General features: G+C 39.1%; 1 protein-coding gene across 4 annotated transcripts in view; it reads right to left on the reverse strand.

The window, feature by feature from the left end:
* Nucleotides 1–26,235, reverse strand: part of LHFPL2 (LHFPL tetraspan subfamily member 2) — a 123,256-nt gene that overhangs the window by 85,081 nt on the left and 11,940 nt on the right. The window contains exon 2 of one of the 4 annotated variants that reach the window (XM_054185130.1): nt 2,697–2,815. The exons of 2 other annotated variants lie outside the window; for them this stretch is intronic. The gene's annotated coding sequence lies outside the window, so the exon portion shown is untranslated. Of the gene's footprint in view, nt 1–2,692; nt 2,816–26,235 lie in introns of all 4 variants that reach the window. One more of the 4 variants, XM_054185129.1, reaches the window with a different exon arrangement.

Here is a 26,235-nt window from a genome sequence, read left to right on the forward strand (position 1 = left end):
CCTTCATTTTACCCAGCAGCTTTAAAAAAAAAATAAAAAATATATGTAGAAGGAAAGAAGTAGGGAGTCTAGTTTTACATTTTTCTTTCCCTCGACCTCTAAAGAATCTCCTCCTCTCTTCCCAAAGACTCTCTGAAGATTCGGACTAAAGGATCCCTAACAAAGAGGAGAAAGATAATGCTGATTTTTTAGTTTAGCAACCTCCCAGTTCTTACCTGAGCACAGTAAGCTATTAAAATCAGTGAAAGAGCACGATAAGTTAAATCACACAGGAGCTTATATAGTATGCTGATGTCTCTGGAGAGGACAGAGAGGAAAATGATGAGAAACGGACTTTACTAAGGGCTATTCTTGGACATCTAGATTAAAAAAAAATTCACTAGTTTGCTGCCTGAGGAGATATCAGTGGGTCAATTTTAAAAAAATAATAAAGATAGTAGGAAAAAAATAGCCTAAGCCACTAACCGTACTGCTTACCTTCAACAGCCTGTTGAGGGGCAGTAAAACAGACTGGTTAAACAGATGTTTAAAAGCACACTTCTGAACACCTTAGTAAGACCCTCTGGCCAGATTTGGTAAGCAGGGGCCTGCTCGGGTATCGGCTGCACTGCTGGGAAAGTGCAGGAAGCGGGTGGCTCCATCGTTCCAGTCTGAGGCACTCCTTATTGCTATAGCAGGAGACTATTGTGCTAATGGAAATCCCCTGTTAGCTCTCAATTGCAGTCAGCTCTGTCTCTTTCCTGACAAGTTTTCCCAAAACATGAGTGCCTAGAAAGGCCTGTAGTTAAGAAATTCTCCATAAGGTTGGGAAGCAGCTCACGCTGTCAGGGACAGCAGAGGCACAAGCCACTCTGATAGCCTGCCAGGACACAGAAAACACAGCAGGAATATTGAGAAGGCAGTCTTTTTTTCTGTACCTGCCTTGAAGTAAATGGAAATGTCAGGTTACCTAGAAGGTAGGCTGAACACTGGATTCAGCATGTGAAGAAGACATTACTCCACTAATATGTGTTGTTATGCACTAATCAGCTAAAGCAGGCTGCCAGTACTGCCAGAAACAAACCTATCATAAGTGCAGTTATTTAAATATTGGTCACAATAACCTACTTAGCCTTCCAGGCACATCAAAAGGTACTTCTCTCTCTTTTTTTTTTTCAATAGAAGAAAACTAAGAGAAGAAAAGAGAAAAAATAGAAAGAAGAGGAAGAAAACCAAGAAAAAGAGACAGCGATCAAAAAACCATTTCCTCAGTTTATTCAACACAGATCATTTCTGGCGTTTATGTACTCTGGTTCCATTCTCCACCACTGCCAGCTGCCACTACAGATGCTGAGTTAGGCTGACTATATGCATTGTAGCTTCAAACCTACCTGTAACCCAGGAAGTATAACAGTAGTCACTCTCTTTACCAGGGGTAAAGCCCCATGGGGAGATGAGTCCACACTGGAGCAGGTTTGCTGGCAGGACTTGTGACCCTGTGGGTGACCCACGCTGGAGCAGTTTATTCCTGAAGGACTGCACCCCATGGAAAGGACCCACATTAGAGCAGTTCATGGAGGACTGTCTCCCACAGGAGGGACCCCACACTGGAGCAGGAGAAGAGCGTGAGGAGGAAGAAGCAGCAGAGACAATGTGTTATGAACTGACCACAACCCCTACTCCCCATACCCCTGCGCTGCTCAGAGAGAGGAGATAGAGAAATTGTGAGTGAAGCTGAGCCTGGGAAGAAGGGAGGGGTGGGGGGAAGGTGTTTTAAGATTTGATTTTATTTCTTATTACCCTATTCTGACTTTGATTGGCAAAAAAATATTTTCCCCAAATCGAGTCTCTCTTGCCCATCACAGTAATTGGTGGGTTATCTCCCTGTCTTTATCTTGACCCACAAACCTTTTGTCATATTTTCCCTCCCCCTGTCCAGCTGAGGAGGGGAATGACAGAGTGGCTTTGGTGGACACCTGGCAGGATCAACTAACCACACAGTAAAATATCCATAATTGGTCTTTTAGTTGGGTCATCTTGAGGCCTGTGATATTATTGGTGCAGAGCTACTGCACAATTTCAGTTTGCTGTCTTCAATGCATATATGGGACGCAAGCAAGTAGAAGGCCTCATACCTCCTGTATGCTGGCAATACAGTGATGTATGTATCTCATTAGACAGTAGAGCACTGAACAGTTAAGAGACTTACTGAAAACCCAGACAGAAGAATTGAATACTAGCATACTAGAGAGAACATACATGCATGAAGGAGGACTGTATCAGCACATTTCTTATTCCTTACTCCTCACAAATGTCCACATTTCATTAACTAAGTTCAGGATTTGAAATGTTTTGGTTTTTTTTCCAGCAGAAACTACTTACACCTTATCATTCAAAAAGACTTGGGTGAAATCAACCATACCTTTACCATGACATCTTAGAGTCATTCAGAGGCACAGCTGGCAAGGATTTTTGATCCACATTGGCAAACAAAAATCCATTTGATCTGATTTGGATCAAAATTTTACTGAACAGGAACAGGTAGGTCATAATACCTATATTGGACTTCAAACACACTGGACTGAATTGAACAAATTCTTTTTGATTTATGAAGTTATATATTAGCAGAAAGAAACCACTTTTCACAGAACATGGCAGTTGAAGGAATTAGATTGGACAGTCTCTTACTAGTTTAAGAAAAAGAGAGACATACTGACTGGCTGGCTCTGACGGATCCTTTGTTCAGGAGTGATGTGCTTCCACTGTGCTTCCTTGCTGTGTGTCCAGGTACACGTCACACTGCCTCGTCCGGTTCCTTCAACTATTCTGTACAGAACTAAAGGTAACACAGGGATGAGCTGTAACACACCTGTCTAAAGCATACCATGAGGAAAGGCAAGCCAAATATTTAATTAAATTAATAGCTGTCTTTCTAGTAATTTAAAAATATGCACCTACTATTCACATGACAATAAAACCTCCTGCAAAAGAAAAAGTGCCTTGACGCACAGCCCATTCCATGTCTTCCCCTTCTACAATATATAGCTCTTCATTATGTATTTGTTTGCATGGGACTTAAATAAACACTTTGTTTAAATAAATCCTTCAGTCTAGAAGGACGGTTTATGGCTCTCAGTTTAAACAATTACAGTGGTGCATACTTGACCAATGGATTGCCTTAGCAGACCTTAACAATTCACAAACTTCCAGAGGAAACACAGAAACAAAAATGCCAGTGTTTGAACTAAACAATGGCAAACTGAAGAGTAAGCATCAGCATCTAGTTTTACTTCGTAACAGTGATCCCAATTAATTCAGTCGTACTTTTCCTATAGGTGTTCTAAAACCAGTAACAATTCCTTCTCCTTTTTAATGCTAGGATCGTTTAGTTCACGACAAAAACACGTTTATCTGACCTGAATAGAGATGAATGTTTTTAATAAGATTTTGTCAGACAAACCCTGTTTTCACACACGTAAAATTTATTCATTACCCCAATTAACACACATTTATGCTACATATGAAGTACAGCAAACTCATGTCATTAGAAAACTAATTAAGATGTTTCTAAGGACATGTTAATTCATGTCATCAGAAAACAAAACATGGATTTCTGAATTATACACCTTCCCCTCCCAACCTGTCAATAAATCAGTCTCCTTCATAATTTTTTTTTTTTAGGATACAGTTTTTAGTATTGGTTGGCTGTAAGAGTTCTCCAGAATAGCACCATAATTTGTTTTATCTAAGGCAAATGAAATTTTATGCATACATATGCAGTGGATATGTTATATCCTTACAAAAATAAACCAAAAGCTGATAGCTCCCTTTCAGAAAAATAACCTATCTGTCTTCAAAAAGAAGAAAGGAATATACTTTTAATGATTTCACAATACAGCCTGGCACCATATGTTTCATTTGTGTTGAGTTTTTTTCTATTTTTGTTTTTCTTCCCTCTTGAAGGACTAGAGCAAGCTCTATTATGCATGAATTCGGAAAGCACAAGTCAGCCAAAAGTCACAAATCTCTCAGGATAGACATGTCCATCTGTCATTTCACAGCAGGAGAACAACAGCAGCTTCAATATAGACACAACAAGCTCACACAATCCTTACACAGCCAGACAGAAAATCTGCCTTAGCTGATAGCTAGCTGCCTTTGAAACTCCAGACAGATGTTCCTGTGGAACACCAGGATCAATTACTGCTTTCTTGTTTCTGTATTTTCAAATTCCTCATTGGTTCATAGCAACCAAAATATAGTCAGTTTACTGCTTGTAATCTCTACAGAGCTTTGGAAAAATCAGATTTCAGAGGAAACAGAACAAGAAACATAGAAGCAGAGTATACTAGTCTTTAATCTGCATTTTTTCTACTGTTGGGTCTTATTTTAGAAGTAAGCAATCCACAAAGTTTGACAAAGACTGTGCTTGTATTCCTATAATGATCTTCTAGAACTATTCTCAGCAGCCTTCAATGGTCTTCTCCATAAATCTGTGTAACAGACAGCATATCGCATTGCTTCTCTACTGTTGAAAAAAAAAAAATCAGCTTTTATTTTTTTAATGATTTATTTTGTATCTGTAGATCTCAAAAACAAAAGTTCTAGAAAGAAAAAAAATTATTTGTAAAATCCCCTAATTTAATCTTTAGGTGGCTAAGCAGGAAAAATTGTCAAAGCATTGGTTGCAATTCAAGTAAAAAAAAGTGTTACTGATAATACTCAGTCAATTTAAATGCCTAAAAATAATCTCACCAGGACCATCTGTAAAACTTTTGTTTCAGTAGTATATGTTGGGGTTTTTTCCCTTACAGTCAGTCTCACTGGGTTTTGTTTACAGCAAATTTGCAACACTGGCTCCTTCACAGTTCCCACACTTTTCAGAAGTAAACAAATGGCTCCTTTTAAACAACAGAATAGTGCTGGTGTCCTGTGCTCTACTGTAAAATTTGCCTCATTGAGAATAAACTTCTAAACAAAGTCTGACTCCTAGCAACTTAGGACACACTGAAAGTATAGGCCTTGAAGTACCTTCAGAAGTCAACGCTGGGATTTAAAACTAAGCAAACCCCAAATTAAGCAAAAGAATCGCAAACATGAGATAACTCTACAAGATGGTTTTTGTTCAGGAATGCTATCATCTGCATTTCCTTTGCTCAAGGAACGCAAGACAGAGAATGGTGACTGTCCAGGCAAAGAGACAAAATAAAGAAGCTTGGGACGGAGCAAGAATAAAATGCTCAAAAGACAAAGATGGAATGGACTTATATGCATATTACTGATAGAAATTATGCTTTATATAACCTTTGAATTCCAAGGTTTCATTTCCAAAATTTATCTGTGTCTCTTCAGGCATTGGATGTAAAGCTCTCCTTGCCAAAATCATTCCCCTTTTTGAAAACACAGAGCAAATTAATTTTCTTTTGACACTCCACAAAGATGTAGTTCAGTCCCACCTAACTAGTAAGGACAATTAGTCATGCATTAACTCTTAGTCCTTTAAAGTTTTCTGGTAGGAACAGTATACAAAACTTGAATAAATAATATCTCAAATCCCAAGAGACAGTATGTATGTCAGAGCAGTGGGAAAAAAAGGCAAGGAAAACTCTTTTAGGGGGGCTTTGTTTTAGTTTGGTTTTGGATGGCAGGGGTTGTTTGCTTTCTCATCTGTGTTGAAGCCTGGAATAGCCTGAAGCCACAGATAGCACAGATTGAGCAGGAGTAAGAGTGCAGCTGGAAAAGTCAAAAGGTAACACCGAATCCAATTCCTTGGAACGGAACAAGAGTTAAACCCATCACAAAGGAAAATTAAATCAGAAATATCTGCTTTTCACTTCTACCCAGATCTGTTAATACAGTTGGTCACTTTCCTTGTGCATCACCGCTTTTTGTGAAGCTGTATCATACCACATAAATCCTGTATTATTCAGTAAGAGGTGCTTTCCTAAATAGCACATTATTTTAAGCATATCACAATTAATTTCTCATTGTGCAAAATAGGCTTTGTTCTACGTACTACACTCTAAAAGGTCAATTTCCATTTTTTAGTGAGATAACTAAGCTGACTTAGTTGATGCAAACTTATCCTTTAAAGAAAATAAAGTTTCAGGTAAACATTACAGTTTTCCTTTTTTCCTTACATAAAGGATCCATTAGAACAGGATCTGTGCCTCCAGGAAGCAGAGGAGAGAAACAGTCTTCAGGTGTGGACATACAGCACATTGTAAATAAGCATCTCCCTCCTCCATCTGCTCTTTTTCCCTCCACTTTTCTCCATCTCCTCTGCTCCCCCAGAAATAAGATATACTGATAACATCTGCAGTAAGACCAACACTGAAAAAGAAAAGTGCACAATACTGAACTAGCACTTGACAGACAACTAGATCCTCACTCAAGTTGTATAACTGTTCAGGGCAGAAAGTTCCTAAAAGACTAAATATTCTTATTAAAATGAAGGAGGAGCAGTATTCAAATTAATACAAGAGAGTGAATGGTCATAAGAGTTACAAGGAATGGTTTAATGATTTAGAAACACTTATTTTTCCTTGGAAAGTGCTCAAATTCAAATAAAATCTCCCAGTGGAGACACAGTAGATCTCAAGATACAACAAGACTTTTTAATATAGTGTTGGGAGAAATGAAGTCACAATCTGTAAACTGCAGGGCTGGAATAGAATTTGTACCTTAAGGAACAATTTAATGCTGGAATCCTTGCAAAGAATACTTTTCTTGCATATGTTAATATCATCAGTATATCATCATCATACTTTTGTCCAAAACTCTCACAAAAAGTCATTAAGATTATGCTTCGTATGTTTAATGTGGTATTTAACTGCTGGACTTTACATAAACCAGTACAACACTTGTTGACGTCTTTCTGGACCCTAGCTCAGCACTGTATCACATCATCCAAACACTCCTTTTAAATCCACACAAACCCAGATTGAAGCCTAATATTCACCAGGAAACTCCTTCTAACAAGGTACATTTGCAAAGCCTCCATGTTTTGTTAAACAAACCAAAGAGCAATGAGTTCTCCAGTCAGAAAGGTATAAGCAGAGTCAGGGCCAGTCTCTCAGCCCTATCTTCTGTTCCATTATGGGTGACCACTGAAATGATGAGTAAAATTTAAAAAGTCTTAACCAAATACAGCTTTAAAAAAAAAAAAAAAGGTGGGGGGCACAAAAAAAACCCACCAGTTCCCACTGTGTCCTCACACACTGGCTGGCAGAACAAAATTATCATTTGCAGTTTCCAAATGCAAAGAGATTGATCACAAATCCTTCCGCAGGACTTATGATGCACTACATACTTCCACCCCACTGCAAGAGCCGCTCTGCCCGCCGGCACCATCATACAAGCACTGGTCCATCTTCCTTCATGTAAACCCAAGAAGTCTGTTGATAGTTCACAAAGACATGGGAAACTTTGGTTCCCCTATCACAGGGGAATCGCTCTGCGGGACAGGAATAACTGAAGCTTTCGTAACAAGTATTGACATCCTCACCAGCACACGCCTGCAATATTTGTGTAGGCAAGAGTGATGTGATACCTCAGTGAGCAGTGGGTAAACGGAGCAGAGCCTTGAATGCCCTTCACCTGAACCAAATCAGGAAGATCCCTTCAAAGAGAAGTTGCCATCTACCATCAACAGATGCAGAAGTGGATGATCTCTATAGCATGAGGACACAGAAGAAGGACATCCACAGTCACCATATAAGTAACTCAACAACCAAGTATGTCTCTGCAAGACAGCAAATATTTTGATAGGTCTCAGGAGGAGCTAGGCTTTGTTTCTGTGATACCACTGACTCTTCACTGCCAATAATTGTGTCTTCCGTTAATGTTTTTCTAGCCTTGTACCTGGAAATGCTCACCTTAGCGTGCCCAATGCCCTGTCTCCCAGTCATTCCCCAATCCAGGGTACTAGGTATAGGGGACACAGCACCACGGCGCTCCTTGTTGCATAAAGCACTACTTTGATTTCCAGGAAGAGACCAGCTTATTTTCCTCTTTCCAAAACTAACATTACTACTACTGTAATCCTGGAAAAAGAGATACCCGGGGGAGAATCAAACGGTAACAACAGAAGTTGTGAAAACAAAATGGCCTCCTTCCATCTGCGAAACATAACTGCTGGGGAGGGTAAAGGGAGAATGCTTTGAAGAGGAATCTCCGCATTAAGGATTTATTTAGATGTGTCAGACAGACAGTGTCCTGCTGTGCTTGTCCCCAATTATCTGGAAGTAGAAATAAGATGGGGAGCAGATTGCAAAGCTTTGATCTGAAGCAGAGCAAGGCTGGTTTCATGATTTCAGTCATGTCATGGCCTTTACAGGCAGCCAAGGCTGAGATCTGTTCCTAAAACTCTCATACATCTTACAGCCTCCTTTATCCATTGACCTCCTTTGATCAAAATGATGAGTAGCCCCTTTTGCACCCAAAAGGAAAGCAGCTGGTGGAAGAAAGTAACCCCAAGGCTGTGGTTTCAGGAGCAGCTGAACCAGTTTGAAGGTTTCTTGCCACCCAAAGGGCAAGACAACAGAAGCCTTCCCCGCTCCTGCCCTCCCTTCCCACTGCCGGGGGCCTGACCACTCAGTCCCATCTCCTTCCCTCCTGTACACCTGCACATGACAGGGCCTCCTAACAAGACACAACATTTAAAAGCCTGGATATTTCTTCTCTTGAGTTAGTCTGGGAGAGGGGAAGAGGAGAGCAGAGCGAGGGAGGCAGGACCCCACTGCAAGCAGGGGTACCTCTTCATGGGGGCCCGGGGAATCTAGACACTGGGCCGCTCTCAAGGCTGCCATCTTCAAGTACCATTGGAAAAGGTTGCTTCATCTGTGGGATTTTTAAAACATCTTTAATTTGCCCCATCTGTAATATTTTTTTGTGTATCATTTGACAGGAGTCACGCCCACACGTTGATTATTTTTTTTTCTGATGACTCCAGACATCTCTGGTTTCTATTAGGACAGCAGTAGCGAGCAAATACTCAGCCTTGGTCATTGCTTGTGCTAAGGCTTTCTCCAGCCATGGTCAAAAATAAACTCTTTCAAATTTAGGAGAGACCTACCTAAAATTGTTATTAGCTTGCTTGTTTGTTTTAACTGACTGAAGGGTACAACAGTGTAACATAAAACCATATTCTTATCGAGTAACACAAAAATGGTTAAGTTTGTAGCACACTAATTCATTAAAATAAAACATCTGTAAATTAAGTAACGACGACATGCCAGTATTATGCGTCCTAAATATTTTAACACAGACATAGTCACAGTATTTTGTGCAGTAACCAACTACACCAAATGGGTGTAGTTTAGAAATGTATGCATAAAATCATCCCATTTCAGGGACAAATGCACGTTTCACAGTTTAGTTAGGAAATACAACGTTTCCATGGGACATTACACCTAGTATCTGCCATTTCATTTGTTTGAGAAAACTAAGTATATAATAATAACTGCTAATGATTTACTGACCTACTTTTTTCAGGATCTTAATGTTACAACAAAACACAAATCTGCATCTTCCACTTCCACTATGCAAGCATCCAGATCTCCTAGAACACCGCATGTATTTGAAGTAGCGGTTTAGAACTACAAGCTTAATTGAAGAGAAAGAATTTAAACGGCCTAAACTTATCCACCAGTTAACAAACTAATTTATCTGACCATATCTGAACACATATCTCATCACTTGAAGTACGCCCCAAGTGATAGAGCACTTGCGCCATTTTTAAATCTAAAGGGACAACGCTTTAAAAAAGTCTGCTCACATACAACTGTTTTGAACATCAGCAGAAGCTCTTTAATGGACAAATTACGAAAAAAACCCAAACAAACAAACAAAAAACAACCCCCCAAAATTATTTGCCTCACAGCATCTGAATACTCCTACTATAAGGGGAGTGCCAAAATAACGTCAGGGCAAACCCAGGCTTCACTACTGCAAGGGTGGATACCCTCTGAAGCTAAATTCTCTCCTGATAAGAAACATCAAGAGCTAGCCATTATGGAAAACAGACCTTTATCCTTCTAAGTGATAACAAACTAAATTGTGACACTGGAGAAACCTCCTGTTCCAATCTAGATAAAGAAATCTTTTTCAGATAAGATTTCATTTGCATCCTTTTTTGCAAGCAAGAGATTTGGCAAGCTCATCTCTTAACAGGGAGGAGATTTTACCAAAAAAAACCCAAACAAAACAACCACCCTTTTATAAAAAATCTCCAAGCTTTCAAGAACAGCCCCTAGTTATCACGAATTTAACGAAAGTTCAGAATATAAATACAATAGCTCTTGAAACAGAAGAGATAAAGACACAAAGGCTCCTGTAATTCTGGTATCAACAGAAATTTATGAGGTCATATTGCACAAAAAAACAGGCATATAACAAAAACAGCATAAGTTGGGTAACAGCATTCAATCCAGCAACACGCATGTCTTGAGCAAACCACTGGCCACAACTAATCAAGGAGCAGCTCAGTGGCACTCTGATGACTACACCAAGCTTCCTGAAACCTGCCTGCATTGGACCCTGTTGGAAACAGTGGGATATATTTAGTTGACAAGGCATTCTTCAGTTATGTTCCTTCAAGATGATCAACATCCCAAATAAAAGGGAAAAAGCACTCAAGAAAAAGGCCATTCTATATGCCTTTAGCAGAGCCCCACATCTTTGCTCCTACCCAACCACAGCAAGACTTCCCAGAAAAATATTTCTTTTTTTCATGGATACAACCAGCCTCCTTACAAAAGGAGAAAAAAACACGCTCCTTTTCCTGATCAGATGCCAAGTTAACCCGATCCTTTCTTTCTAGCTCTCCATGTCAAACTCCCATTACAGGTGTTGCAAAGAAAATACAACGGGGCCCATAGTTCTAATTAATCCTCATGTGGCCAGTATACTACTTACACACTAAATACAGGGAAGCTCAGTTCTCAGTAAATGCAGGATAAATCCAAAAGAGTCTCCAAGATACTCAACATTTTAAACTCATCCACGAAAGAGCTGCTTTTAAATCAAATTAATTCACTTCCAATACATATATATTTCTGCATCTGTCATCTGCATCTCTAGTAAGAAAAGCTCCATGGGCCTTTAGTTAACTGCATCACTTGTATTTTCAACATTATGGGGAAAAAACAAAACAAAACAAAACAAAAAAAACCCAAACCAACCTTTCTGTGGCAACAACACGACATACACTTAGATCCCACTATATTTCACTGTCTTTTCTTAAACCCAAGAGTTCAGTCAATGAACATTAGCCCCTTAACAGCAAGGGTAGCCTATAAATGATCAAGCCGCAACAATCCCCACCCCACTCTAGAGGGTCAGAAAAAAATCTATTGCTTCTTAGTGGGCAAAATATTTAACCAGTCTGAATAATCACTTAAAGAGAAGTTAACCCCTTGATTCCATGTGTTTAAACATTAACATCTTCAGACTGCAGAAAGTATAGGCCAGTTAGCCTTAAAAAAACTGTTTGCAGCCCATGTCCTTTGATGTGGAAATACATACAATAGCCTCTAGCAAATGGCAACATTTACACATGAAGTAACTTTTTTTAAGGTTTACTTTAATTATCAACTAGGAACCTGGTGGTCTGAATGCTATTTCTGATTCTTTATGATCCGAGAAACTAATTTAAACCAATTTTCTCAATTAAAGTCTTTACAATCTTACCTTACAAAAAAAAACCAAAAAAACCAAATCCATGAAAAATTTACCTGTTGAAACATTTGGAGTCAATTGCTGGATAAATCTCATTTTCTCAACCAGCAGAAAGCAAAGTCTTACATCTCCTCAGGAAAGGATTACCAATTTTAGAAAACAAAATCTTTGTTTTAAAAAATCAATTTCTGACAATCTCTTTGGAAAAACTAACATATATTAGCACAGCTTCAAGTAAACATTCTTAAGCAAGCACCAAAAGCAAAAGATACGCTAGTGAATAGATGAATTTCACCTTTAATCCTAGCATGTTTAAGAAAAGCAAGATTACTTCCCTTTGATCTATAAGCAGTCAGGGATAGCAAGCAGTACATCTTCCACTGATTTTTTACTGGAGCCATTGGTTTTCAGCTTCTTGGAAATAATCAAGCCTTGAATTTGAGGAATGTCTCATGGTGATAAACAAAGGATACATCACATCACATACTTCCAAAATATGCTAGCAAATACCACCTAATTCCTTTTTTTTCTGGTGATACTGAAATTTTCAAACACAGCTGGTAATTATGTGTGTAAAGTTAACATCAAGTTGCTTATGCTGGCGCCTAAAATTAGAAGTGAGAGGAAGCTAGCTTCTGCAATACAAGTCTAAGGAGGAAGCCAACTTCTGCAATACAAGTCTAACAAGACAATGGGGCAGCAGCCAGCCTGCCCACCCACCCCACAGCGCTGACAGCAGCGCTCAGCAGCTGGCTTTTTGTTGGTCTGGAGAGTTTCTTTCACCAGTGTCAAAACATGGGCACTCTTCACACACAGACCTGTACCAGAAGCACAACACCTGCCACCACCACCCAGTCGCAGATAACAACCTGAAATTCTGCTTAAATCATGAGATGGATGTGATGCTTTACACTCCCTAGACCCTTTGGACATTTTCTATTGTTCATATCTTTAAGAAGTCATCTAAAGCCAGTCATGCTCCTAAGCACAGGGACCAGAAAGAGCGAATCCCACCTCCTGACTGCGGGCACCAGATAAGAAGACACACAGAATCAGGTTCCCTCAACCATTTTCTCTTTCCTCCTGTGTCCCTTAATCTCAGCACGAGTGGCTCAGCTTTGGTAAGAGGGGAAAATCCTCCGACTCCTCTCCTTTGGACAATTCTGTATCCTGGTGGGGAGGACACACCACTCAGCAGGGTGACTGCACGTTGGTCCCGCCAGCTTGTAGAGAGATGTGAATACAGGTTATGCATTTTCCCTGCAAGCACCCTAACCATCAGGCAAAGGGAGGTGATGGTACTACCTCTTTAACCAATATGCTGTGAGACTGCAGGGCAGGGCACAGATCTTTTAGCTACATGTTCTCAGAGATGGTAGAGACGACCAGCACCCACCAGCCAGGTACCTCCGCTCCAAAGGTAGGCAGGAGATGAGCAACACTTTCCATGGGCTAATTCTGCAAGCCTCCAAGTTCCCTTGGAGATCTCCAGTTCTCTCTACTGACTCTACAAACATTGCAGGTGCTAAGCTCCGGTAACGTGAATCAGGTGCCTAATTTTTTGGGATTTGTACGTGGAATTACTTTGAAATTATACACCGCATTTTTATGACTTAATATACGGTATATCAGTTTCTGGCAGAATTTTAAAGGAAGCCATTCTGAAAACAAATTTATGGAAGAAAAATGAGTCAAGGGAGAGAAAGATTCAGTTTCCTTTTACATGCATGACTCATTTTAATTATCATCCTGTAGGCAGATCAGTTAATTGCTAGAAACAACTGATCGTTCACTCTTTTTCTTCTTAGGTAAAATTGTCATTGCATACTCAGATTGAAAAATCGTAACATGAACTAAAAACAGACCTTGTTTGATATTTCTAGCATTTTGCCTTTATTTTGCATTTTTCCTCTATTTTCAAACTATTGTTTTTGCAAAATAATGGTAAGTTTACATTGCTCGGGAATATTTTTCATTTGCTTTTTTATCATCTGAAATCAGTTACCTCATCTAATAAAGCACTGTACCATCTAATTTTTAAGTTAAGTATCCAGATGCGTCTCCAGAAGTTTATATTTAAATCAATATATTATGACAGCTTTATTTCACAGCATAACTCAGTACACAGGATTTTCTTCAAAGCACTACCTCAGATCAAGGTTTGGTTTTGTTTTAGAATACCACAGGGGATCTCAAACAAACCTAATTTGGCAGGGAAGGATAAAAAAGACAAGAATTTTAATTGCTTTTTTGGGTTGAGTAGGTTTTTTGGGGGGCAGCGGGGAGTTGGGGTTTTTTTGTGAAACAGCAGAAGTCATGCTAGAACGAAAAGACTTAAAAATCAAACAGAGACTTGGTGATATGGCAAGTGCTCAGCTAGTGAGATCGTGCCAAAACCAGCACCCATAATAGACATACAATGGAATGACAATGACTAAAGCTCCAAAAAAGGTATCTTTCCTTCTGTCCTGAAGGAGTTGTGTACTGCAGCTGGGAAGACAACTTTTTTCCAAGAAATCAAATACACATGTTGGTGTTTCAGACTGGAAATAAGACATGGCAGGTATAAATAAAGCAGTCCCCCAGCTGCCACAGTTTATTATTGAAGAGTAATATATCTAGAGAAATTATTTGGATTTATCGACGTTCTCAATTACATCCAGGTCTTCAAGAATGTACCGTTTCACACAAGTCTCCAAAAGCGTTCAAGCTTGTGAAGGGGAGGAACTGTAGGCCACAAGTTGCTGCCAAGGTAAGCACTAGTGGGGTCCACCAGGCCAACTAAATGTGGTGATACTGCACCTACGTGTAGGTGACCGCTGCAGGAGGGACTATCCCAAAACAAGCTCACCAGGGTAGAAAGCACACCCAGAGACAGACTGGCTATCCTGACTGACATGAAAGTAGTGCTGCAGCTCAGCCAATTTCAATCACCACTAATGGGTTTTTTTTGGTTGGGACTTTTTTCTAGAGTTCTCAAAGTGCAACACCTTGAGGGACTTTAATGTTCACCAGTACTGTATGGCACACAGATTAGCTCAGAATCTGACATGTGAAAGGGCGTGATTTTGACAGATGGCCTCCATGCAAATACACACAGCTAAAAATATAGCTAATCTTCTCACCAGCAAGTGAAACAGATTCATACTTCAGGGAGCTAGAGAGGAAGGACTGCTATGTAACTCAAGCCATATGACTTACCTGAAATAATTCAGTGTTGAATTACAGTATATTTTTCAGAGGGAAAAAAAGAGTAATCATGATTCTAGAATTGCCCATGACTTTCTTACTGACACCCTAAACAAAATAAATACAATATAGGAGACAGTCTTCAGTCCACTGTAGCTTTCTCTGTCTCTTTTCTGGTCACAGTCAACATCGTCTTTGATTCATGGACATAACTAGGGTATTCCAGTAACAGTTATACTAGTGACAAATACATGATACAATCTCTGTATTGTCTACTTGCAGGCAGAGCACCTCATTTTTAACAGCCAGGAATCACACTAGTCCTTTCTGGGCATACTGCTACATTGAGCACTTTTGTTGAGCTGATAATCTGCTGCGATTGTCTATTCAGAGTTGCCACATTTCGCACAGGTCATGTCTGTGGGTGTTATTCATGTTTCCTATCAGGATGACTTTGACTTCAGAGCTACCATTAACCAGATTCAACCTACCAACCTATCCACATCCCTGCCTCTTTCTGTTATTTGTCATTCCACTAATTGCTGTATGTCATTGCCGGGGAAAAGAATGATTTTTCCATCATTGGTGATTTTCAAATTCACGTGGAATGCTCTTTTTATGTTGCAGGTCAAAGAAGAATTAATTCAGAAGAGTCCCAATGCCTCCATTGCCCAGGAAGTCAGGCTGCCTGACCACAGGGACCCTTTCAGGCCTTGCAAGCTCTGGCTTTGTGACTCTTCGGAGCTTGGCAGAGGTAATGAGATTTTTGGTTTATGTCATCAATAAAAAGATCAATGATGAGCCAGCTTATCTGCAAACCCAGCTGAACAATGACAACTCCATATTTACAGTTACATTAGGCACCTGTCATTTAGCCAGGTCAAAGCTGATGCTTTGATTCTGCATTGTTCTACTTCATGAACAAAAACAGATGTTGAAAGGTTAAATACTTGACGTAAGACTATTACACCTTTACCTATCAGCCAAAGTTGTCACTTCTTGTAAAAACATTATCAAGTTGATTTTATCAGATAAATTTTCCACAAGCCCATACCAGTTAGTATTAGTTTTATACACTTCTTCCAGCACCTATTAATTCAATCCCATCCTAGACAGCACAATGTCCTATCCTAAAGCCTAGCTTTCCAGCATTTCCATACAACCCACCCAGCACCTTTCCCCTGGAGAAGGCAGAGTGTGGTTTTCAGGTAGCACCCACTGCTTGAGGAGCAAAATATCGCTGCCTACCACAACATGATGCAGGGGGTCAGGCTGTAGCTGCTGACCATGCAAGAGGAGCCACTGAACATTTCTGGTGTACCACTGTCCACCACTATCAACCTGCTCTTACCTCCTCAGGCAGCAACAGCAATGCGACTGTTCAGGGCTGACAGCGCAGACCACCCGCCCGTCCATCCATCCAGCTGTCTTCCTAACCTTTCCTCCCCAGCAGCCTGTAACAAAACCCAGATCCAGCCGACAAGCCCATGCTGTACAACATTAAGTCATCACGTGTAATCTAATAAACTAGAGACAAAACACTGATGTCATGTTCTAGTCTCTGAAACTTCTCCAGAATTAAAAAAAAAACACACAACAACAAAAACAACCAAAAAAAACCAAAACCAACAAACAAAAACTGGAAGGAGAGGGGGTGAGGATGGGGATGTAAACAGCATTAACAGAGCAGAGAACTCGCTACTCAGCTTTTCTTTGCACTCTCTTTGGCCCTGGTAATTTTAAAGGACGCTGTTTAACTGCTGGCATTACTGGACTGGAATCTGTTTTATTACAAACCTGTGAAAAGAGCTACAGTATCTCTTCTAAACACTGAAAAACACTAATAAAATCCTTGCTGGTTTTGCACTCTCATTTACAATACCATTCCTATCAAGTAATGCATTGACTGTAATGCTGCAGTTTGACTTGCTCCTGACAGAATACACTTCTAGTTCAGCCCTGAACACATTGATCAGGACAGTCACACCCATGGGCAGAGTCTTGGCTTCTTCCAAATAAGATTTGTAGCTGTCTCCTCTTCAGTGTCCAAAGACTGAAGTCACCTATGAGGTGAAACAGGATGAGACTAAATTCGGGGAACACCGATTATTAGCGCACCCTAATAAATTCAAACACAAAGGATTGGTGTGAAAAACAAACTCTTATTTTTGTATATTTGGAACCTTAGGACTGCGTGTCTTAGAAATGAACAGATGTCTAGAATTCGGTGGGGTGGCACTGGGAAGCATTCTGAGTTGCATGTCATGGTGGCCAAAGAGATACTCCGCGAATCTCTTAAAACTAGAAATCCACTGTATAGCTGCATTCAGCAGCTGGGTACCAGACTTTGGGACCTAGAGGCCCTTTGGCAATTCTGTGCTCTCCAAGAATTCACAAAGAAAGTGCCAGGATGTTCCTCCAGGATTTCATGACAGCTGAAAACAGGCATGGGGCAGTTCCTGCTGAAAAGGGGCTTTAACAGTGACTATCAGCTATGCTGGATTGGGGTTTTTAATTAACATTCCAGCTTGCATTCTGCATTTCTGCACACACAGAACTAGTTTCTTCTCATCTATGTGATCCTAAGTGTACATATCATGTATAATCTTAATGGGGGGAAATTAATTTCCTCTTAACCTGCATAATAACTCTATAAACTTAAGTCAGATATCTACTGGCACTGCAACACTATCACTGCCAAATGGGTAGGTAGTCTGTCTTTCAACACTTTTAAGAAAAGTAATTTTCTTTCGTTTTAGATCAACAGATTCATATAAATTTAAATTACAAATATACAGCTAAAGGCTGTCTATAGCTACTCATAGTTATTAGTTTCCAGCAATTCCTGTTACAATTGGTGGTGGTATTTTCCCACACAGTTAGCAAGCAGAGTTTTATACAGGAATAAAAAATTACAATTCTTAAGTGCCAGTCTGCCAGAGACAACTTTAAAAAGACATCAAACTCTCATCAACATGAACTCAACACTGCATAATGGCCTTAAAAAGAGAAGCTCCAGACAGTATTAACCAGTAATCACTCCTGAAGGGAAAGAGAAGATACAATGCTCACAGCACTATTTAACATACTCTGGTTCCTTTTTTTTGTTTTTTAAACCCTCAAATGGAAACTGTTTTCTCTCACTCTAACTAACTGCAGCTCTCCTGAAAGCACCTGAAAGTCTATCATTGACAATTCATGGTGTAACTATTACCTAGGCTTACCAAGTTTTAAGAATAGAAATTTGTGTCTTCAATTCTATATTAATTAAATAAATACATGTAATTAGGCTTCTGTAGGTGATTGAAAACTTGTTTTCCAGAGGAAAATTCCTATTCACCAAGTACTCAGAAATGCTGACTTCAGCTAGGTCAGCATGATAAATTCCACCACCTTCTGAGCAAAATCAAACATTTCCCAAGCTGTGTCTAGTGGTTCTCTCTCCACAACCCTTTAAAGTTGAAAGGTAGCGTAGCTCTGCAAAAATGGAAGAGGTTTTAAAACAACAGACAAAAGATGAGCATTAGCTTTTCCCTTGGCCATTCTGAGATTAAAAGCAAATACAGCATACACAACAAGACTCCCAGCCTCAGTATGCAAGTGGTCATTAAATGTTCAGAGGCTTTTGTGCCCTGTTCTTTTGGTAGTGCACGAACAGCCCCCTGTACTGGACCTGCTCTCCAAAGGTGCTGACATGCAGTCTCAGAAGTTTCCTCTTCTATCAAAGTCAGACCAACCATTAAAAAAAGGGATAAAAACAGTACTTCTTGCGGATGTATCACAGCAATGTAAGCAGGACAATCTCTAGCTCACTGATTATGTTCCCGAAGGCAAATCTGTATTTCAGGATGGAAATTTGAAGAGTTCTCTACTGAGTATGGGAGACTAATGAGATCTGGATGTGAGAAGTTAACCCACAGTGCCACAAAATCAGACCATATGCCCAGAGTACATGAATGTACACCACACGCGTGAAGAGCACACAGAAAATACATTAGTGTATGCAGCACATAGGTCAGTGTGTTCTTCCTTAATAACAGCAATAGATCTCTTAAGTAAATAACATCACTATCCTTTCACAATTATCTGCACTCATTTCTTTCTGAAATGCTTGACATAAGCTTTATTAATTGACTAAAGGGATAATAAATACAGGCTCTGAAGAACTGGCAGGGGCAAGAGATAAGTTACTAAAATGAACATGCACTCTTTTGAAGCAAGTAACTTCATTTCAGCTGAAACAAGATAGACAGGCTTCCTTTAACAGGCATGTTTTCAATACAAAAATCAATACTTGAAATTTTATCTAGAAACTGACACCACCCAGCTAAAGTAGCTCAAATTTCTGCTGCCCTGTTTCTGCCAAACCAAAGGAAACTCCAATTATGAATCTAATTTTGCACTTTCATCTGTCCTATAAACGGAGGAAAACAGAGATAGTATTGGAGCTTCTTTCAGATTAAAACCAAATCATGTTTTCCAAATTTACAGAAACTGCTTTAAATAATCATGTTAAAAAAAAAATCCCTATAGACATAAATGAAAGACCAACTGATACTGTACATGTTTTAATAATCACACAACAATATCCCTCTGTTATTTTTCAGAATACTGAGGTTTCTTAGAAGCATTTTCTCCTCAATAGCAGCCATGCCAGAATACGGACGGTTGAAAACATGGTTGCTTCTTTAAAAATCAACTCACTCAAACCATTCATGCATTAAAAAAGCCTCATAAGTCAACAATGCAATGAAAAGATAACTGTAAAAAGGGATAAGCTAACTTTGCCTTCAGGAACATATTTTATTAATTTTTTAGTAACGTTCAACTTTTTAGAATATCAGCTGTAAATGCACAAACTAAAAATAAATGCAGAATCGTAGAAAAATTGAGAAGTACGCAAGTGTGTCATATCTTTAAAATTTGCATTTACCATAGATGAGTAATTTAAAAAAACACACTTCCTGGCAGTGTGCCACATCCCACCTCTTCAGGAAACACCAGAAGAATGTATGACTGCAACGTGGTTGGTCCCCAAGTTATCTGAAAAGTACATTGTGAGTGGTACTTACTAATTCATAAAAGGGGATTTAGTTATGAAGTTTTGGAAAGGGAATGGAAATATCTCAGCTCTTCCTCCTGGTTAAAAAAAACAGCATCAACATTTCCCCATTTTTTAAAGCAGAGGTTGTATTTGCTTGTTTTGTTCAATGTAGTTCATTGTCTGTTGGTTACAATTAAAGTTTCCAATTAAAGGTTTTATAAACCACCTCTTCACATCATTACACATGAAAGACTGGGGACTTTTCTACCAGCTGTATCATCCCTATTAAAAATACACGAGCCCCCAGTGTATTAATTTGTCCATGCTTTTAAGACAACAGTGACTTCAAATGAGCTTAAGGTAAGACTAAAGGAATTGTATGGCTATGTCTGGTGGACATTCAATGAAATGGAGCATCCACCCTTTTGGTTACTGCAAGACATACAGCTTCTCAAATATTTAGTCATCAGTAACTATATGTATATACACTCATACAATGAAAATCTATAAATAGTAGTTAACATAATAGGTACAGCATGACCTCTGGCTTCATCATCAACATGTGTCCTCCGTTCGCTTGGCCATGCATCTGCAGTGGACAAGTATCCAGTCCTGCTGCCTGGTGGGACTGTGGAGTCCTCATGAGTGAGGAAGATGGGAGCAGGATACAGTTTGCAATTCATCCAGCTCCGTGCCCTCTGCTTATGACTTATGGACCTCAAGAAAGAGAGAAGATGGCAATGACAGGCACAAACACATTATTACAGAAAACAAAAAAGAAAATCATAAAAGGGGAAAAATCATGGAAAACATGCCAGTTTAAATGCATGAAACGGAAAAATTTCCTAGAGACAGAGAATGAAAGGGTTAACTACAAACCTACACATTGAAGTATTGTGGTGACCCTCCAGGTTCTGTATATTAAGGTCAATATTCAACAAATACTTCCATTGCAACCTCTAACACAAGTTCAAGAACTAGTGAACTTTAGCACTAATGAAGCTAAAGTTTGTTTAAAAACAAAACAAAAAGGAAAAAACCCACAAACTGTTCTTAGAAACTAGTGATAGGGAACAGACAGTCTGGTCAGTCTAGGTCAATGCAAGACTGCTCATTACAGCACTGCTTTCTGAACAAAGCATCCTATTTAATTTTATCATATGTGAGTAATGCAATTTTTGGTATTTGACAGGAAACAGTTCCAGAGAAAATGATTTCAATACACAAAGTAACACTGACACACAGCCCACATTTTCCTTATTTCATCCTATTATCACCTTGCTTCTTTGACCTCATTTCACCACTGTTTAACAAAGCCATTAAGAGTAGTTTTGTTTTCCTCATAAATCATCCTACCCACCCTTTGATCCTTCTGACACCTTTGTCTTAATTCCTTGGATTCTGTCAACCTCTTTTCATAACAGGTACCTGAAACTGCCTGCAATTCAAACAAACGTAAATGTATTCCAGGGCAGAGAGGCGTGTTATAAAACAGAAGGAAACATTTTTTCTTTTCCCCATTTCTTGTTCCATAGAATATTTTTGCAGACAATTGGAACCGATTTTTTTACATCGCTATCTCAAACTCGGATCTTATGCATTTTCTCATTTCTTTAAAAAGTAACAGTTTTTAGGTTTCTCAGACCCATTGCTTTTTAGTTTAAACGGCATAGCTGCATAGTATTAAATAACATTTTTCAAGATAAAATTCAAAATAGTGTTTTTCCTGCTGATATTTAATTTGGGAGGCTTGATGCTGAATGAGGGATGATACTATGATGTCTGTCTCTGCTGGTATTTTCTTAACAGATTCCTGTCCTGAGGAATTATATATTAGTTTGACACAAGAGTGAACTGCGAGTTTGAAAAAAATATTTATGAAATTATGTCAATTATGGTCAAATAGTATTTTTTTCACATGTCCAATCAAACAAAATTAAGACTGTGTCTGTGTACATACTCAAAAGTTAACCATGTAACAAGCAATCACATTATTATAAATATTAAATATCATAAAAACTGCAACACGTAGCCACTTGCTTTTATAATATTTTCCAGACAGTGCATGTGTTTAAAAATTTAACTGTTCACATATTTAAATAACTATCTACCTTGTGCTGGAACAAACCAATGCGTAGGTGGTGAATCCTCCAGCTGAGCTGAGCAAAAGCATTAGCACACAGAAAAATAAGTGAAAGGGAGCCAAAATAACTTCCCTCTAAAGGCAGAAACTCATTTAAGCATATGAAAACACATGATCATTAGGGAAACTAGTTTATCTTCTGTTTCTGAAAGGATATAATAAATAACAGACACAATTACAGTGTGGGCCACATCCAGGAAATCTGTGAGGTCTCTCGGACCACACACTCCTTCCAGAAAGTCACACATAGTAACCATGAAGCAACTAACCCACTCAGGGCAAAGCTCAGATTATTTACATATGGCTAGAAAAGTAGAGAAAGACATTCACCAAATGGTCACCAGCACCTCAAGAACTACTGCCCTTGCCAGACTGAATACTGGCTATCCCAGTGGCATTTGAGAATGCAGGAACAGCTACAGACCTCTGCACAGGCTTGCACCCTCAAATAATTCCAACACGAGAGGAGAAACAAATTCATTTTTAGACAGTCTTCCATTCACTGCTTCATTTATTTTTTTAAACTTCAAGATGCAACAGCTTTCGGAACTGCAGAGCGGTCTGAGCCACAGTCAGCAACCACAGAAGTGGGTGCAGATCGACTTCTGCCAGCCTACAAGTTACAAACATCCAAATCTCCATGCAAAAGGAAAGGGAAAACCAACTAGTTCCCAACCATGTTAAATTACAGGAGGAATATGAAATTTTTTGTTCAATGGTTGCTTCTCCTCAAACTGGCTGACAGGTAAAGAATGTCTGCCCTTTTGACAAACCACACATACCCTATCTTCAAAACAAAACAGATTACATAGGAGCTATTCAAAAACTTGGCTCCCAGCAGAGTCATAATCCACGGGGAGAAAACAACTACTGAATCATTTATTCCACTGTGAGAGCACATGAACTTCATAGAAAAAAGGAAAAAAAAAAATGAAGTTTCTGCTGCGTAGACAGGTTTAGGCTGACTATAGCCATATATAGCCATTTGCCCCTTTAAATCTATCTCAGTCACATGAAGACATGGACAAAACCCCCCTAAAATAAAGCATGCATGGAAAAACTAAGATTCAAAGCTTAAAACACGGACCAGCATCTACCCACTAAGGACAATGATGAGCAGCAATTTTCATTCCTCTCTTGGTTCATAAACAAAGACTACTACTACATTACTCAACCATTAATGGTGTAACAGCATGCGCATGTTAAAACAAAAGAAACATTTAATTTGAACTAGTTAAATCCAAAACTACTATGACATATAACATATCCAGAACCAAGTAATTTAGAGTTATATGCAAAAACAGAAAGGTAGTGTACAGCGAAGAGACTAGGAAGTTGCCAGTTGCGAACAGCAGACAGAACCAGTAGGTGGACATAGTTATTATTTTTTAAACAGGACACTAGTTTCACTGCAAGACCAGCAGACAGGCAATTGCTATCATCTGGTAACGAGATAAACAGAGATTAGAGAGGTACAAACTGAGAATTTCCATGGCAATACAAATACAACGGAGCGCTCCCTGCCCTGAGCAAGGAAGCTCAGAGAAAACTGTTGGGGAGAAAGCAGAGCACCGGGGGTTTTGCCTGGAGGAGCCCAGACTTCAGAGTCCATCTGTTGAGCCCTTGCATCCACCCTTGCACCACCACTTAGACCTTATGCCTGTTCTTCTCTTTACAAGGACAATGCCTGGCACACAGGACCCTTCTAGGACATCTGTGAATATGAAGCCAGTACTTATTTGTTACTATTTCACGTAATGTTTTCAGCTATTCTTATCAATTACAGTTCGTTTAGAAAAAACAAACACTTGACTGTACCTGCTTCCTTTCTCAATAAGGAGATGTTTTGAGAGCCTGAGGCTTTGCAGGAAACCATGGGAAACCAATGTTAAAAACAAAACACTGCTTTCTAAAAAAGAAAGGGGAAATAAGCTTTATATTTTTGAGAACTTCAATGAGGAGGGGCACATAATGGCCTAAGTCAGCCCACTAAAAATAAGTATTGGATAATCTTGTTTCCCCCTAGACTGCAAACTGCTTCACCATGCTATTCAATGCAACTGTAATTGCCCATTCTTCATTTATCAGACAAACATCTTCCTGAAATGGGCCGTAATGTCTGAGGATTTCAGAGATAATATGGAGTATATTACGTGTGTTTGCAAAGATGGCTACACATATACTGTTCCCCCTCAGCTGATGAATGATGCCTCAGCCCAGACAGAGAGACAGATATGGGTCTGATGCATTGGATTTTAATTAACCAGTGCTTATAAATAGCCTTTCACATTATCAGATACAGAAAAACACAAGGGAGCAATGACAGCATTGACTTTGATCAGTCTTTGTCTTTGTTCAGTCTTTCCAGTAGAGGAAAGTACATTAGAAAGGGACACATTTGTTTTCGAAATTATCTGGCTTGTTTGATGCAAATCTGTACTCTTCATCCTCACTGAAAAAAACCAAAAAATTCTACTATACATTACTACTATTATACATACTACAATATATTCTACTTAGTCATGAAAGCAAGCATGAGTGGAAAGCGAAGCAATAAACATCAGTGCCTACAAAAGCAGATTGTCCCCTGGCAGAGAACTCTATGGCCATAGATAAGGATTCAGAATGAAAAACTTCAAATAGAAGATTTGTTAATTGGCTATTAAATTCATTTTTTATGACAATAAAACTTCTTGTGCATTTGAGACAATTTCTGATATCTTCAGGAGTAATATATTAAGGAATGAAGAATAAACTAATGTCTGACAACCTTGACAGATATGTCTTACCTATCATTATTATTATTATTACTGTGCTTAAAATTTTAACCATGATTATTGCAGGAGGAAAGGAGGCGCGTAAAGACTTCTTTGGAGTATCACTCAATTAATGATCTCCCTTCCATAATCTAACCTCCAAAAAGAGGGTTTTATCAGTTTTCTCCTAAAAAGTACGGTTTGGTTACATAAAAACCTAGAATAAGAATTACCATCATAGATACTATGTCTAAGGTCAATGATGAATCGATCGATTGATAGCTAGACACAAGGCCATTTTTCTTTTCTTTCTTTTCAACCGGAACTCAATAGCAGAAGGCTAAGTGGAGAAAAATCATTAGATTGATTTTCTTTGGACTGTTTTCACAGATTGTATCTAAAGTATGAGCCCCTCAGATATACTCCCTGATTCTCTAGGAAAGAACTTTGCATTATTCTTCAGATAAAAGGCAGACTGATAGATATCTAAACAGTAGCTTCATGTTACCTGACATACTTCTCAGTATAGTCAGATAATGACATGGCCAAACCTTCCCTTGTCCTCAATGAAGTCTTTTAGTCCAACAGAGCTGGACAACTTTCCTGTCTAAACAGAAAACATATCTTTCTTTATCAGTTCCAAAATACCCAGCTGTGATGCTGCTGACTTCAACTGATTGCATTTGGCACAGCTTTAATAAACCTTCAGAGAAGATAACTGTATTTGCTATATGCAAATACATCAGTTCAAATATTTGTGGGTATCAGATGATGATACTTGAACATGACAGTACTTCTGGGTTTTCCTACAGTTTATTCTTAAGGTGGTCACAAAACAACTCTGCTGTAGTAACATTAATTAACGTTCACTCAGTGTGCAGAGATCAAAGTAGTTACTACATACAAATATCCCAACAATAACAAAACAGCACTCTCAGTTATTTACAACAAACTTCAATAGTCTCACCTACACAAACCCAGAGTTGCCCTTCTTTTTCCACCTCCAAATCCACAGATTTCAATAAAGCCCACTTCGGTACATAAAGTAGACTGTAAGGAGTTTCAATATTACCAATCTACTTCAGCAAACGTAGGAACAGACTACGAAGGCTCAGGAAAGAACTTCCTAATAGCTGCATGATCCTTGCCTTTTTAACCCAGCCTCCACCACAGCAGCACAGGATAACCTGCAGTAACACAGAATGGGCTAACGCCTGGTACAAAAAAAAGCTACATGGCAGTATAACCACCACACAAGCTTTCCACCTCCAGGCAAAGTTACTTTCCTCCATGCCTCAGACCACAGAGAAAGGGAGGATAAAACTGTTTATTTGGTCTTACAAGAATAGAGGACACATTTAGGTGGTAAGACATGAAGAAGCCTGAAGATACAGTCTGGAGTGAAAGGCATTGTTAATTTAACCCCTAGAGCCACTTCGGAAAAC

This window comes from Rissa tridactyla, chromosome Z, assembly GCF_028500815.1.
Source record: "Rissa tridactyla isolate bRisTri1 chromosome Z, bRisTri1.patW.cur.20221130, whole genome shotgun sequence".
NCBI lineage: Eukaryota > Metazoa > Chordata > Aves > Charadriiformes > Laridae > Rissa > Rissa tridactyla.